The sequence below is a fragment of the Lissotriton vulgaris genome, chromosome 9, assembly GCF_964263255.1.
Source record: "Lissotriton vulgaris chromosome 9, aLisVul1.2, whole genome shotgun sequence".
NCBI lineage: Eukaryota > Metazoa > Chordata > Amphibia > Caudata > Salamandridae > Lissotriton > Lissotriton vulgaris.
The window spans coordinates 1,019,938,939-1,019,955,497 of NC_141697.1; positions in this window are offsets into that span (position 1 = coordinate 1,019,938,939).

The window sequence follows — 16,559 nt, forward strand, 5'->3', positions numbered from 1 at the left end:
TGCTCTTATATGTGATCATGAATAAAAAGGAGGCAAAGTGAAATAAAAACAATTGCCTAGGATCACAAAATTTGGTCAAGTGGGGAACCAGAAATGATACAGATTTTCTGGTTTCACATTGTGCAATCCTATTTCATTGCAATTCAATAATCAAGATACTTTCTTTTTACACTCGACTTTCCCAAGATACTGACAGCAAGCAGAGAAGGTTTACCCCAAGGTGCGGTGGAGTGATAGCTATTCAGATACAGCATAACACAGTATTGTCAAATCTATGACTCTTTTAGAGACTTGTGGCTTAATGTAGTGGGCAGTATGGCATGAAAACCTCAAAAGAACTCCATGACTCACTGACCATAACTTGTCCAAGCTTTGTTTCCCCTAAGCACACTTTACCCCCCTGCCTTCACACCCCACAGCAAAGTCCCACTCCCACTCTGCTGGCATCAATGTGTTCCTTGGGCACACCACAGATCTTACTTTGTGGCCCATGGGCAAATCTTTACGACTACCTATATATTAATGCATCCTGAATCATGAAAATACCAACCAATCGGAATTACATCGGGAATAACAGGTCCACTTAGAGTTTCTGTCTGATTCCTCATTCAAAGGTAAAAAGTTAGCAGCAGAAGTTTGCTACTGCTACTGGACCTGCATTTCGAGTACAGGGAAGTGGCATTAGTGCATTTTTGATGATGCAACTTTTCTCTAAATATGAAAAATATATGACATTAATGACAAAAACTCTTCACACATATTTAGCATATTTTTTAACATCCTGATGTAGCCTGAACCCAAAACGAATCAACTACTTACTTACCCAGCATGCATTGTTACCATAGAATAACACATTTAATTGACTACCCTGGAGAATCCTATAAATCTATGAAAAAACGACTTAAAACTATTATTTTTAAAGCCAATAGGTCTGGTCTTAATGTGCGAAAGCTTGAAAACACAGGCATGCATAATATTGTTTGTATGGGTTACCACATTAAACTGCCAGGTCTGTGGGTGAATTCAGTTGGCTAATGTGCACTGTTGGTGGACACGGAGACTGGCTCTGTAACAGTAAAGAACTCAGACTTTTTATTGGCCCAGAGCTGATGCAGTGGGCTGAGCTCAGCCGACTAGTAGGAATAGATGTTGGTAGCAGGATAGCACCCACTATCGACTGGTTGTTGGCAAAGAGCTCTGTTGGTTTGGTGGGAGCTCGCTCCAAGTACACACAGCACCATGCTTCTATTCCTGTGATTTCATTTAACAAACCAGTGCACTTTGGAAGCGGTTGTCTTCCTCTGTTCCACAAAGCACTTATTAGAAATTTCCCCGCATACCTGATAATGGTTTATTATATGGTTGTATCCGTGAGCCCAGGTGTTCGGTATTCCGCATGCATAAAGCGATCTGGTTATGCTACATGTGGTCATGCAACTGAAGTTACTGACGAGCAAAGAGGATGGCCTGCTGAGAAAGAAGGATCAGGTGGCTAGTGGGTACAGAGCGTGAGCTGCTGAGAAGCACAGAAAATAATGTGTGGCTGTGTGCACAGCTTAGACGACAGTGGCCTGAAAGCCAGGACTGATGGTTGCTAGGGAGTCCAGTCTTCATTTGGGATAGACATCTTGGAATAGTAAACATACTGCATGACCTCCTTCGTATACTCCTCCTCCTGGAACAGATGTCCGTTGAGAGAGAAGATGGCGATGGTGCAGTCATAGCTAATTAGAGGCGTCTAAGGTAGGGCTATGGAGACAGAGAGTGCCACTAACACAGACTGGGTGGAAGGATGAGCAGCATCAGTGGATTCGGCGACTCTCACACTCTTTGCACTTTCAAAGATAGGGCAGACATTAAAATAAAACACTGAGCATATGGATTCATTTTTCTCACTGAGAACCATTCAACACAGGACTTTTCACTGGGGCACAGTATAAGACAGAGGAGAAGGAGGGAAAAGGGAGACAGGCCAATTACCAAAAGTACCCTACTGGCAGTACCCCACCTCTTCTGCAAGAACCCTTAAATAAGGAAGGTGAGGGAAGCTGATCTGAGTTTACCATTATTACCCTCATGGTAATGCTGCTTTTGTTCTACAGGTCCATATACCACCCTTGGATATTTTTCTTGTACCATCTAACCTTAAGGGAAACATAATGGACACCTCCTTAAGGAACTGGCAGATCAGTAAGATCTCATAACACACAATGTAAAGAGGGACAATATAGCTACTGTCCCAATGTATGAATTCCATGATTAGAAAAAGCCACATTTCTTTTGTGGTATAAGGATTCTGAAAGGAGTACTGGGACTGGAAACCCCCCAGGACTTCAAGTCTGTTTTGTTCCTAAAAAAGAGAATAAACCATTGCGTTAACCTCAATAAACTCATTGTGGCAGTCATGTCTTCGAAATGATGTATGTAAAAAATTATTATTTTAGAAAATGATTTTCTTCAAATAATGTTTATTCACACCAAGTACACAATCCTTATAAATATATGGGCAAGAGTTTATTTATTTTGTCTTGAGCCAATGAGCCACCCGCCCCGAAAGTAAAACCTACAGCCCTTAATTTCAAGATGGTTGTAATGTTATTAAGAACCATTCAGTTGGTTGCAGCGTGACTATTCCTTGTAATCCTTCTTTTGTGTCTATGCCCAATGGATGATTCTCAAACATGCATACGCCAACTGTGATACTCTTACATCAACACTCGGAGGGCCACCTAAGTATCCTTATGACATAAGAGCCAATGAGAATAGAGATTTTAGCATCTCAAAGGTAAACAAAGGAGAGGGTTTAGCAGAATAAACCAACACACAGAAAGGGGAGGATGACGTTTCAGTTTCCAAGGCATGTGCTCCTCTTGCATAATGCTGTTGTTGGCAGCTTACCATATGAAAAAATTGGTATGCTTTAATCTGTGATGGGTGACAGCCACTAGACATGGAGCTACACATTATCTTAGCCTTTGCATATATTATCCGATATTACTGTGAACAACTCTATTCGGGGATGGGGCGATACAGGGTATGTGCAATAATGTGACCATCACGGACTCTACATCAGGATCAAGTTGACTTCAAAGCCCTCAGTCTAACTCATAAGGCTTCACAGCATATTATCTCATCAATGCATTTAAGCCTTACCAGTTGATCAGAGGCCTAAGGTCAGCTTCCGGAAACCTGATATCCTGGTGTATCCCTAGGTACCAGTTGTGTGTTAAATAAAACCCACAAACCCAAGACTCAACTCTCCTAAACTCTCCCTAGTTTGGAAAAGTATTGACATCTCATCTGTTTTCCTCTTTGTATCTACCATGGGTATTTTCTGCAGATTTTGTGTCCTCACAGGCGACAAGCACAATACAAGCCTATAAAACAATAATCAAATAAATCAACCAAGAGTACCTCCTCTGGCAGATTAGTAAACGGTTTAGTGACACTACTAAAAGTGTCAACTCTTATGGCACTGATGGCACTTTCTGGATTGTAAAGAGCGAATCACTGACATATTATCGAAAGACACAATACCGTGATACAAAAATATCGGCACAAATATATCGAAAGCACTAATATCGACATCCTATACTTAACTATAAACATACAAAAATATCGGGTACACAATATCGACATACATAAACACCGATATCAATAATATCGACTACATACATATCGATGGTAATAAATATCGATCACAGTAAAATAAATACACCAGAACTAAAATATCGAACTCACTAATATCGTCAACAATAATATTGGCAAATTAAATATATCGAAAAATTATATATATATATATATATATATATATATATATATATATATATATAAATATATATATATATATATAAATATTTAAAGCAAAAAATAATCTTATTGGCAATAAAATACACACCTCTCATTTAAATATATTTTTATAAACTTTTTTTAACTCTAAAACATATAATAATTATCAATTATATAACCAAAATATTTCTAATACATTATTTTCCTTTGTTTTAAATAAAAAATAAATTGCTTTTGCCTTATCTAACAACATGAAACTAACAACAGAAATTCAAAAATACAAACCAACCAATAAACACACAGAATTAGTCATATAACCAATAGCAAACTACTTGCTAATTACAATCCTCTATATAAACATTTACCCACTAAACACAAACCACATGCTAAAACAAACAAAAGGAGATACATCTTTGGATGAATTGCACTACACCGACAAGAACATCAAAATTAACTGGATAAATTAATGGATTTCAAGTAAGTAACTCTAATAAACTAAATTTAAATAACTGCTAAAATGTTAATTTAGTACTAAATATCCACTTTTCCTTTTCTCAAACAACTACAGAATACTCTACTAATAAATAACAGACAACTGATTTCAGAAAACAAAGAAACTACTATAAATGTAAATATAATCTCAATATTAAGTAAATGGTCAAATCTTTTAAATAAAATACAAGTTATTATGAGTACATCCTATGCTTTTTAATTTCTCTCCTAACGCTACAGAAAACTCTACTAACAAATACAAGACTACACAACTCAAAAACAAAGAAACAACTAACAAAGTAAGTATAGTTTTACACTAAATTAACTGCTAAAATCCAAACAAATGAGCACATGTTCTAATTAATTATACATACCTACTTTTTATTTTCTACTACCACTACAGAAAACTCTACAGACAAAAAACAGAGAAGAAAAATCCGAAAACAAAAGATACAACAAACTAAGTAAGTATATCCAAACACTAAAGTAACTGTTAAATGTTAAAAATAAAAACACACGTTTACATTTCTAACACATAACTAATTTTTCATTTCAGATCCCACTACAGAAGACTAGACTAAAAAAGAACGGACAACAAAACTCCAAATTAAAAAATAAAACTAACAAAGTAAGTATATCCAAACACTAAATTAACTGGTAAAAATCACACAAAATAGCACATGTTGTAATTAATAACAAATATCTTTCTCCTAACACTACATAAAACTCTACTGAGAAAATACAGATATCAAAAATCCGAATACCAAAGATACAATTAACTAAGTAAGTATATTCAAGCCCTAAAGTAACTGGTAAAATGTTAAAAACCTAACCACATGTTGACATTTCTAACACATATGTACTTTTTATTTTCAGATACCACTACAGAATACTCCACTAGGAAAGAACAGACAACTCTACTCCAAAATCCTATTTAAAACTAACAAAGTAAGTATATTCACAATTTTTATTAAAATCCTACACTTATTAGTAGCCAATTTTATAGCAAAAATTGGCACTGAAACTCAAACAATAGACAAAATCAAGTAATAAATATTACATTTATTTTTTCCTAACAGATCAAAGAACATCAGAAAACACAGTCCACAACTAAAGAATAAAGCATATCAAAATATTTCACAGATTCCGAAGAAATGTAAGTATATACAATACAATTGTTCACTTAATTAAGTTTAAAAACAAACATTACCTTTTAAATAACTATTAAATATATCTCTTGTAGGTTTACAAACAACAAAATGACTGAAGGAGCAGAATTTGTAACCAGCCAGAAAGGAAAGCTATTACTCTGCTACATGGGTTACACTTATACCCAAGAGAAACAATTTGGAATGAAAGTAAATTGGAAATGTTGCAAATATTATTCCAACAAGTGTTATGGAAGGGCAACAACTAGAGAAGCAACTGTACTTTATACTAGGGAACACAACCACCCACCAAACGTAACAGAAATAGAAGTCAGAAAAGCATTCGAAAATATAAAAGAGGAAAGCACAGGTTCCCAAAAACAAACCAACGTCATATTAAAAGAAGAAATTCAAAAAATTCCTAAAACAGCAACCACACAGATGCCAAATATTCTTGCACTAAAAAGAACTATAGCACGAACAAAAAGAACTACTACTACCACACCACCTCCAAGAACATATAGTGATATAAGTTTTTTTTTTTTTATTCATCATCATCAAGATTACAATTACATTTTCATTATGTATTTCAACGGGATAAGAAAATCAAATGACATTCATTATTACCTTAATTCCTTATCAAGTTCATAAATTCGTGCTTGCATTTAATAAATTCTATCCATGATAGATCTTACAAATTCAATTTAATGCCTAAAACAAATTATTAGTTATCTTACTGTATGCTTATAACTCCCCCAGCTTTTGCTTCCATGTTATTATTGGAGCCCATATTCGCCTTGCAACTTCCCTTCTTACCCTTTCCTTTTTTTCGTATAGAGCCTGTTCCAGGGTAAAAATTGCCAGCAACCTAGAAACCCATTGATGTACAGTCGGTGGACTAGGATCTTTCCATAGCGATGCTATACATAGTCTGCTTAATACCATGGCTATATACAAAAACTCATGGTGAGGAACTACCACGCCATCCTTAGCAACTCCTAAGATCATAACTTCGTTTTGACAGTGTTATATTCATTCCCAATGTTTTCTGAAAAAATTGTTCCATATCCTGTTTATAGCTATCCAACCAGGGACATGAAGCAAACATATGAATCGTGTCAGCTTGGGTAGAGTGGCATCTTGGACAGGTTATCCCACTTGTTCCACCCCACTGTGCCACCCTGTGGGGGGTATGATACAATTCATACAATGTTTTATATTGCTGTGTTTGCAGATTTGCTGTACTCAGCACCTTATTTGACATTATTAACGACTTCTCCGCCTCATTCCCAGTCAACCCTAATTTAGTTCCCCATTTCTCAAAATTTTTCTAGAGTCATCCTTCTTAAATTTACATATTTCGGCATACAGTTGCGAAATAGAGCAGCCTGACTCCTTTCTGAAGTCTTCCATCAAATCTACCTTTTGCATGTCAGCCTCTCCGCCCCTCTTTCTTGATAGGACTGACCTAATTTGTAAATATTTATAAAAATCTCTTCGCCTTAAATTATAAAGCCTTTGCGCATTTTCGTAAGTGATAATTGCCCCTGTCGGACCTACAAGGTCTCCTAAAGTTTTTACCCCTTGCCTGTCCCAATCTTTCATTATGGAATCATGAAATATTCCTGGAAACGATGGATTCCCATATAATGGTGTATAATAGTTCATTCTACCCAATTTTAGCTTCTTTTTAAGGATAGTCCATATTGTTATGGCAGCCCCCAGGGTCTTAAACCATACCTTCTTGTAGTAACTTTTCTCATCATATTTGAGCAGCCAGCTATCCGAATCTTTGACCAGAAGCTCATATACATCCGGAGTCATATCCCTCCCTCTCCATTTGTCCGATATATCTCCCCCCAGCATCCCTCTTATAAATTGTAAAACTGATGCCCAATAATAGGTTTTGAAGTCTGGGAGTGTCAACCCACCACGTTCTCGGGGCAGCGACAAAATTTTTTGGCTACGTCGCGTTCTTCCTCCTGTCCATATAAACCTGTTTGTTACCCCTTCTAGCTCTCTGAACCATTTATTGTCGAATAGTAGGGGAATGGACCTAAAAAGATATAACACTTTAGGCAGAAAGGACATTTTTATCAAGTTGCATCGGCCAATTGTAGTCAAATGTAGGTTGTTTAATCGGTTAAAGTCAGTTTTAGCCTTGCGTATTATAGGTTCTAGATTCTTCTCTACTATGGTTGTGATATCAGAGGAAATTGAAACCCCTAAATATATCGCAGTCTCAGTGACTCTTTGATCCGCCAGCGTGTGACTCTTTGATCCGCCAGCGTGTAGTTATATAAGTTTAAATGCCAACCAAATTATAACTTTAAACAAACAACCATTTATCATTTACGACAATGAAAACAATGATAAAAGACTTATAATTTTTGGAACTAATATGAACCTATTAAAACTTCAGCAAAGCCAATATTGGATGATGGATGGGACTTTTAACATCTGTCCCAAACCTTTTTTCCAATTATACACTATACAAGGCCTATATCAAAACTGCAACATACCTCTAATTTATGCACTACTACCAAATAAAACTAATTCCGCATATATGGAATTAATAAATATAATCAAACAAAAAACTAATGACTATTCCCCAGAAAAAATAATCCTAGATTTTGAGCAAGCAATGCTTTCAACCATCCTAAAAATACACCCCCATACCTGCATTCAAGGCTGCTACTACCATTTAAACCAGTGTCTATGGAGACATCTACAAAAGACAACCTTAAGCATAGAATATGCAACAAACTCATCTTTTGCATATCAAATAAAAATACTCATTGCACTGGCTTATGTTCCGGAAACAGACGTAGCAGAACACTACAACATTCTAATAGACAGCACCTTTTATAAACAACATGAAGCTAAATTGAGTCCATTTTTAGACTACTTTGAAGACACCTGGGTAGGCAGACTCCATAGATCTGGCCACAGAAGAAACCCTAAATTCCTAATACACTGGTGGAACGTTTACAGAAGCACCTTAAATGGTGAATCAAAAACAAACAACGCAGTTGAAGGTTGGCACAATGCCTTTATACAATCAACTGGCAGAACTAAACCAAATTTAGAACATTTTATTAAATGCCTACAAAAAGAACAAAGCTACCAGGAGTTCCGAATGGAGCAATCCAGTACTGGGGGGTCGCTCTTTTAAGGTGCGGGCAGCCGCACTCTGGAACGCTCTCCCTTTGAAACTCCGGACCTTTGGTGACCTGCTCTCCTTCCGCAAGGCCGCTAAAACTCATTTATTTTCTGAGCTTTGTTAAATCCTTCACTCCCCAATTTCTTAATAATTATTTCTGTTCCCCAGTTGTGTTGTGTTCGCCACCTTGTCGGTGCGCCGGGACGCTCCTTAGCTGGTGCAGCCGTGCGCAATACAAATAGCACTAACATAACATAACATAACATAACATAACTAGTCCCTAAAACATCTAAACAAAACAAGCAAATGCACAAATACCTAGAAGAACAAGTAAAGTTATATCCTAGTACACAAGGCATTGAATACTTAAACATAATTGCCAAAACACTACTCTAAATAAATCTGAACACCAAACCACTCCCTAAAAAGGAAACCTAAACAATCAAAATAACATTTAAATCTTTATTTTCAAGACTCTTTAATGTATGCAATATATATAATATTTAATTACATATATATGCACACAATACTTACAATTAAAAACAATAAAACAGAACTATAATAATAATTACATTACCCACCCACAAATAATAAAATAAAAATAACTTACCAAGCATTTTGTGAATCCAGTAAAATCCTTCTCCACCCAAATAATCCAGTTAGTGAAAAGTTGACCCAAAATAAAATGAAAAAATACAACTGTACCAAAATTCGACAATCCATCCAACGAAGATCCTTCGAAGAACCATAAAAATCCTGAAAAATTGTAAAAAATAGAACAAACGCTCCAGGAAAACCGAAACTTTAAAGAAGTGTTTGAAATCCATTAGTTAATAAAACTAACAAACACTTCCTTAAAAAAACGCTACTTCCGATATGGCGAACACCTAGAACAGAAATATATAAAACATACATTCCCACCCACATAAAACAACACACAAACAACTACTAACATTAGTATTAACATTATATTCCTACTACATATACTTAAAACATGGATATAGTAACTCTCCAAACAAGCCTAAAACAAGCTAAAACTACGAGTACCTACCACACGTAAATAAACGATCTCAAAAACTTTAATACAACTCACTTACATCTAACAACAGTAAATAGCACCAGACTACTCTAAAAAATACATTAAAACACACATAAAACATATAAAACAAACCTTACCTTAAGCGACGTGAAGGCTCTCCCAACCGCGAGCTGCTCTCCATCCAAATGACACAAAACGACCTAACCCGGTTACAAAATAAAGAACCCAAAAGTAACAAAATAGTCCAATCTAAGAAACATATTATTAATTCTTTGTAAAATCACCTAAAATAATTACAAGATCACTACCATATTTTATAAAATGTTTTTTTCTTCCTTGTATTAAATAATTGTGAAATATGTCGTAAAACTGTACAAATAAATATTATGAAATAAATAATATTTATTTAAAAATTATTTGAAATGTGATAAAATGTTAAAAAATGTAGTGATATCAAATTTCTGTTTGTATAAAAATAAACTTATGTATAAAAAAATTGTATACAAATATATTGTTTAAAAAAATAATATTAATATTTTAAATATTAATATTAATGTAGAAATGGTATGTACTAACAACATATGTAACACTATAAATAAGTGATATTACATATAACAATATTATATTGTCTTCTTCTTATTTAAAATATAACTTGATTTTGTATAACGTTTTTTTTTTAAATATACATTTTTCACAAATGTAAATAATATAATTTGAAAATTATTATCTCTGCAAAATATACAATACCTAATACATTTTTGTTGTTGAAAAAAATCTTAATAATTTTCTGTGTTTTTACTATTATGATCTTAACAAAATATTTTTTCCCATACACAAAAATTATATATATTGATTTATATATATAAATAAACAACTCTTCCCACACTAATCCACATAAATATCACGTACTCACTAATAATATATAATTTAATGTTCCAACTCCAGTCTACATAAAATGGTAGTAGGTGCTGGACACTAATTAAATATAATGTACTATTCCCACTCCAATCTACATAAAATTAAAGTAGGTGCTGGACATTAATTACATATAATTTACTATTCCCACTCCAGTCTACATAAAACTAAAGTAGTTGCTGGACACTAATTAAATATAATTTACTATTCCCACTCCCGTCTACATAAAATTGAGGTAGGTGCTGGACACTAATTAAATATAATTTACTATTCCCACTCCAGTCTACATAAAATTGAAGTAGGTGCTGGACACAAATATTTGTTATAAAATTTGAATTGTGTATAAACTATCCACAATGATCCCATATACAGCCAAGATTAATCAACAATATTTAATAATTTTTTTAATCATTTTGTATTTTTGTCTTTTTTTAAATTTTTAAAAATTTTTAATTTTAGTTTTTTAAATTTTATGTACATTTGTCCATTTTTTCATTAGTTATTTATATTTATAATTCTAATTACTCCCTAGCCTAATCCCCAAATAATTCATTAACAAATACAAAAAATAATTTTTTTTAATTTTTAATTTAGAAATTTTAAATTTCAAATAAAATAATTTTTTTTATAAAAAAAATGTAATGTTGAAATATATGTAAAAATGTTTTAAATTGGTAAAATATTAATTTTTTAATATATATTTTGTAAACACTACAAAAAATTTTAATGTATTTATAATTTTTAAAATTTAATTTGAAATTTTAAATTTCGATATTTTATAATATTTGTTTTTAAATATTTATTTTTTATAAATATTTATTTAAATGTGTTATTTATATTTATTTTTTAATATATATTTTAAAACACTCCCTACCCTTATCCCCTATAAACCCAATAACCCACTCCTAAAAATATATATGTATTTTTAATAATTATTATATTAATTTTATTTTTATAATTTTTTATATAACATTTACTGATTATACTAAAATATGTGCATAAATAAAAAAAATTACTATTCTTTACTATTATACGATATTTTATATTGTCGATATTTTGTCTTCTGATATATTTACTTTCGATATTATGATACACATAATAAATACGATATTTTTGTATTCGATATTTGTTTTTTCGATATATTTTACCTACGATATTAAATCTTCGATATTATGTCATATCGATATAAAAAATTTGATATTATGTCTGATTACCGTAAAGAGCAATTGACTATACTTTGAAGTTTTATTGAGATACAAATTTAGCTTACCAGGACAATATTTACTGGGGGATAAAGGTACAGCTGTTGGGCAAAGAATTAGCCACTCAGATTCAAATAGAGACTGAAAAATGCAAAATGTGTGTCCTACAGATTGTGAAATATCAAGTGGGCAAACCTTACACTCATGAAAGGTAAATTCGTTCTCAATGTCCCTGTGGATGATTTCTACTTTGGAGGATAAAACAACATTATACACCCTCACAGACATCTTATGCAGGGGTGAATTCGGCCTTATTTAATTCTCAAATAACCATAAAAGGTTAATCTGGCATGCATATGAAAACAAATATCCTATCAGTGAAGTATTATATTTCACACTTAATAATAAGACCATGAACCATTTGTAGCTTTTAGCAAGCTTGAGGTTTAGAGAGTCAAGAGTTTCTGATGGGTATTGAAACCACACAAACACAAGTTAGTGATTAATAATTTAAGATCTAAAGGAACAGAAGTAGTAACACTTTGTAAGCTAGAGACCCCAACAAGGTCATGAATGAAAATAGAAGTACTGCAGGTAAAACGTATATTTACCAGAAATTATTACCAATCAAAATGTGTAAGTTGGGATCAAAATCTTCGTACAATTTTACTAAATAATAGATTGTGTAAAGGAAGAAATCTGGGTGTTTTCTTATAAGACTAATGGGTGTAATCAAAGTCTGGGGCACAATCCAATAGACTGCCAGTTCAGCAAACGCTATGGTCCTTCTCCCCTGATAGAAGACTATGCACCAGATCTAAAGATCCCCTCCTGCATGGGGGTAGCGGATAATCTCTGTACCTTCAATTGAGACACTGCTGTGGTGGCTCCAATGAAAAGCGATGATTCTTGGCTAAGCAATCTCCATGTTTGAAGTGTGTCCGCACAATATTTGGTTCTGCAAGAACAGGTCTCAAGCAGAAGTTCATGTTTACAGAATGAAATATAAATGGCTGAAACTCAACACCTCATGTCAAGAAAAGTGGGGCCTGTTTTAGAGTTTGTCAGATCAGTACTCCATCGCAAATGTGACAAATATCCTGTCCATCACATTATAACTACATTAGGATAAAATGCATGTATAATAAGGTAGACATGATATTTGTCATGTTTGTGAAGTGGCAGTCTGCCAAACTCCAAATCAGGGTCTAGGATACTTTAGAATGAGAGCTGAGCACATCCACTCAAAGAGTGAGGTAAGCGAGAATCCCTCATACAAGTGATGAAAATTACCTTAAGAACAGGTAAAGTAACGTCAACACTTGTTAACTAGCATCTGGACTATGCCAAAGATCCATATACTGGACCATCTGCAGAAAGTACAAAACACTGCCCACAGACTGAGTTCTGACATTTAGAAACAGATCACATTTCTCTACATCTAGCAAAACATTTCTATTCAGAAAAAGATAAAAAGTAACACAACCTATGCTTCATGTTACCTTGCCCGGACAGTTCCTAAACGAGAACTTAGATATGAAAAGCACTGGAGACCTTCAACCTTACTATGCAGGTGTACTGCATTTAGAATCTGATGTATTTTTCTATGAATAACTTGTAAAAATGCGTTTTTCATCAAAGGCCTAATAACATCAGATGCTGCATCTGTGCAGTTGTCCTATGAGCTGCCACTAAGGAAATCCTAAAACTATTATTCACTCAATCCATCTTAAACCTTTCTAACTTTCCAGTGAGTCAATGGCCCTGTTAGTTTAACCATTATTTCTATACATATTACATAATGGTTTCGAGGCAGTATAAACCTACCACAAACCATCCACTAATAATTATTACTAATTACCACTGGCACAACTTAAGCCCCAGTTTCTCAAGAATGCTCAACCACTGAGAACTTAGCCATTATGCAAGGGTACTGTAATTATTTTGATGTATTCTTCTGTACCTAAGACTCTGACTCTAACACCACAAAAGAAAGGCATCAGCCCACCATTCCCTTCTCCGAGAGAGACCTGACAGTGATTTAGCGCTATATAAATATCAATTAACATTAACAATTAACATTAACATAACATTTGACTCAGGTGAACTAGAGAGAAATAACAAGATACAATTATTCATCTCCTCTAAAAGAGCAGTTAGTCTACCACTTAACCACAGGAGCGTCATACTCACCCGCAATCACTTAACTTTCATCTGAGCCTCTCACCTTTGTCTCCCTCGCTATTCAATAAGTGAAGGGCCTAGTCTTGTACAGGAAGGCAAACATTTATAACTTTGACCGCTACCCAGCCAATTTGGTCAAAGCTGTAGCACACATCTCTAATCACAAATCAACGAAATACTCATGCAACCCCAAATCCCCAACTCACTCCCATAATTTAAATTACGCTTAAATAGCCTATGCAGTCAGAAAACTTCTTCTAAATCAAAGTGCCATTAACATCCTCTGACAATCATACAATATCTAGATTCTACAAAAAACATAAAAAAATCAAAAAGCATATTAGCTCCGATACCGGAACAACCACTCAATCAGCAAGTGGTCTGGCTTCTGCCCACTCCACAGTAGTAAGCCTACCTTAATCGACCGGCTTACTTTCACATGACTCACATATGACTTAAATTTGATTGAAATTACTTAAGTTAGAAAACCTTAACAAAACTATTTCACATAAGCATTAATGGCAATGCATGCAGCCGCTGGGTGTTACAAGAAAAAATTGAAAAATTACCAAAACAACAGCTACTGCACCACTAACATCTGCGCAACCTCCTTAACAGCTGCCAATCTGTACTCTGCTTTTCCCCTAAGCAGAGAAACCTTGTTCTGATTCCTCATGAGAGATCTACTCATGATCTGTAAATGGATGTGGTGCATCCAGCATTGGCAAAACCAAATTAGACTTGTTTTTAAAAGGTCCAGCTATTGGCTTCCCCAAAGTTTTTTTACTGGCCACACCTAAACATGCATGTCATGCATGGTTGGCAATTTTGCAATACAATAGGTTTTCTATTTAAGAAAACTCCTTCCAAGATGCCTGCCACAGCACAAGTATGTGTTTTAATGAATGCACATGCATGCATCATGACGGCCCTGGTGGCCATTTTAATTTATTGATGGCAGGCAACCATGATAGACCGGTTAGTTAAAAAGGAAACAAATGGTGCACAGCACATAAAAAAATTAAGTAAGTGATCCAGGACCACTTTGCAACTGTCATTCACTCATAAAAAAAAAATAACAACAATTAAATAAAAAGGTGTAAAGTGAGACATAAAACACGGTGGCCAGCTGGGATCATGGTATAAATAGAGCTCGCAAAATGCACAAAAAATTCAATTAAATTGCATGTATAGGCAAATAACCTAAGCAAGCAACCTGGAAACTCCTGCTAGCCACCATGTCCTCATACCATGCCCTCATAATACAAAAAAATGTAAAATGAGAGGGGAAAGGTAGGAGTAGTAAATGAGTAAACAATAACGTGCTTTAGGGAAAACACTGAATGAAGCAGTGGATAGAACACTCCCATGGAGTGCTAAATGCAATAAAAGAGAGCTTCATCAAGTCAGCAGTTTACTCATCCAATTAGAGCACTGTGCAACCAAATACTCCTGGGCAGGCACAAATATAGGAAAGAAAGCCATCAAATCAAGAGCAGACAGCTGAGATAGAAAACAAAGGCATCAATCATGAGCAGGGCTCTGACCAAAAGCCACTTAAAGTATATGTTATGTATTGGAAACAAGAGGTCCTGACAAGAGACAGCTAAAACGAATTGCAGTTGAATGTTAAAAATGAGAAGCCATCACATTTGGAAACTAACGGTTATTATACTGATATGCTAGACAAATTACAATATTAATTCCTGACAATGATCACCTTGGATATACGTCAATGCTAGCCTGATGCTTCTTATTACCTTCATCTGCAGGAACGAAGGTAAAAGGAATAAACACACTGACTACTGTCCACCTTATCCTTCTAGGACCCCTTATACACTTTCAACCCTAAACCAAAATTCACTCCAGTCATCTGCTCAATATCTCTCTACACTGTCCCGTTTACAACATAAACCTATATTTCAACCTCTAGTTTCCAATCAGACTCAGCATCCACTCACCAGTCTACAAATACTTACTTCCCCCTCTCTCAGCAGTCTTTAACACTTCTCTACAAGCTTAAAAGTTCAAGTCCCATATTTGGTGTATACATTCATGGTAACAACCATTCTAGATGTCTGTGCCTTAATTTGTGCTAAGATAATTCCATTCACTATTTAGAGTTTATGACAAAGAACCCTCAAACTTTTCATATGGCTGAGATACCCGCCACCCCCTCTCAACACACTCCCCAAGAATGGGAAACCGGAAACGGTTCTGAACTTTTGGAAGACGGGAGGGAGTGACCCTCCCGGCCGTATTTATTAAAATATGAAACAAAATTAAAACATTAAAATAACAGTTTCATATTAATGTACAATTTCATTTCCACATTGCGATGTTTGGCTAACCTTAACATATTCTCTAATACAAAGGTTCTCCTAGCCGAACTAACATCCTACAAAACGTTTAACTTGAAATTGTACATCCTAACATTTAAGGGCCAACGGCAAGGTCGTAACCGGTGTCAAGATCCCTAAACCAGACATATCACCCTCACTTGTGAGGGTCGACCGCACAGAGGCGTACCTCAAGTGCATTTACCAATTTCCCTTGACTTGACGGGGGCCCCAATAAACTCGACGCCATTTAAAGGTCGTCCGAGGACTCGTGTGAGGTATCTAGAA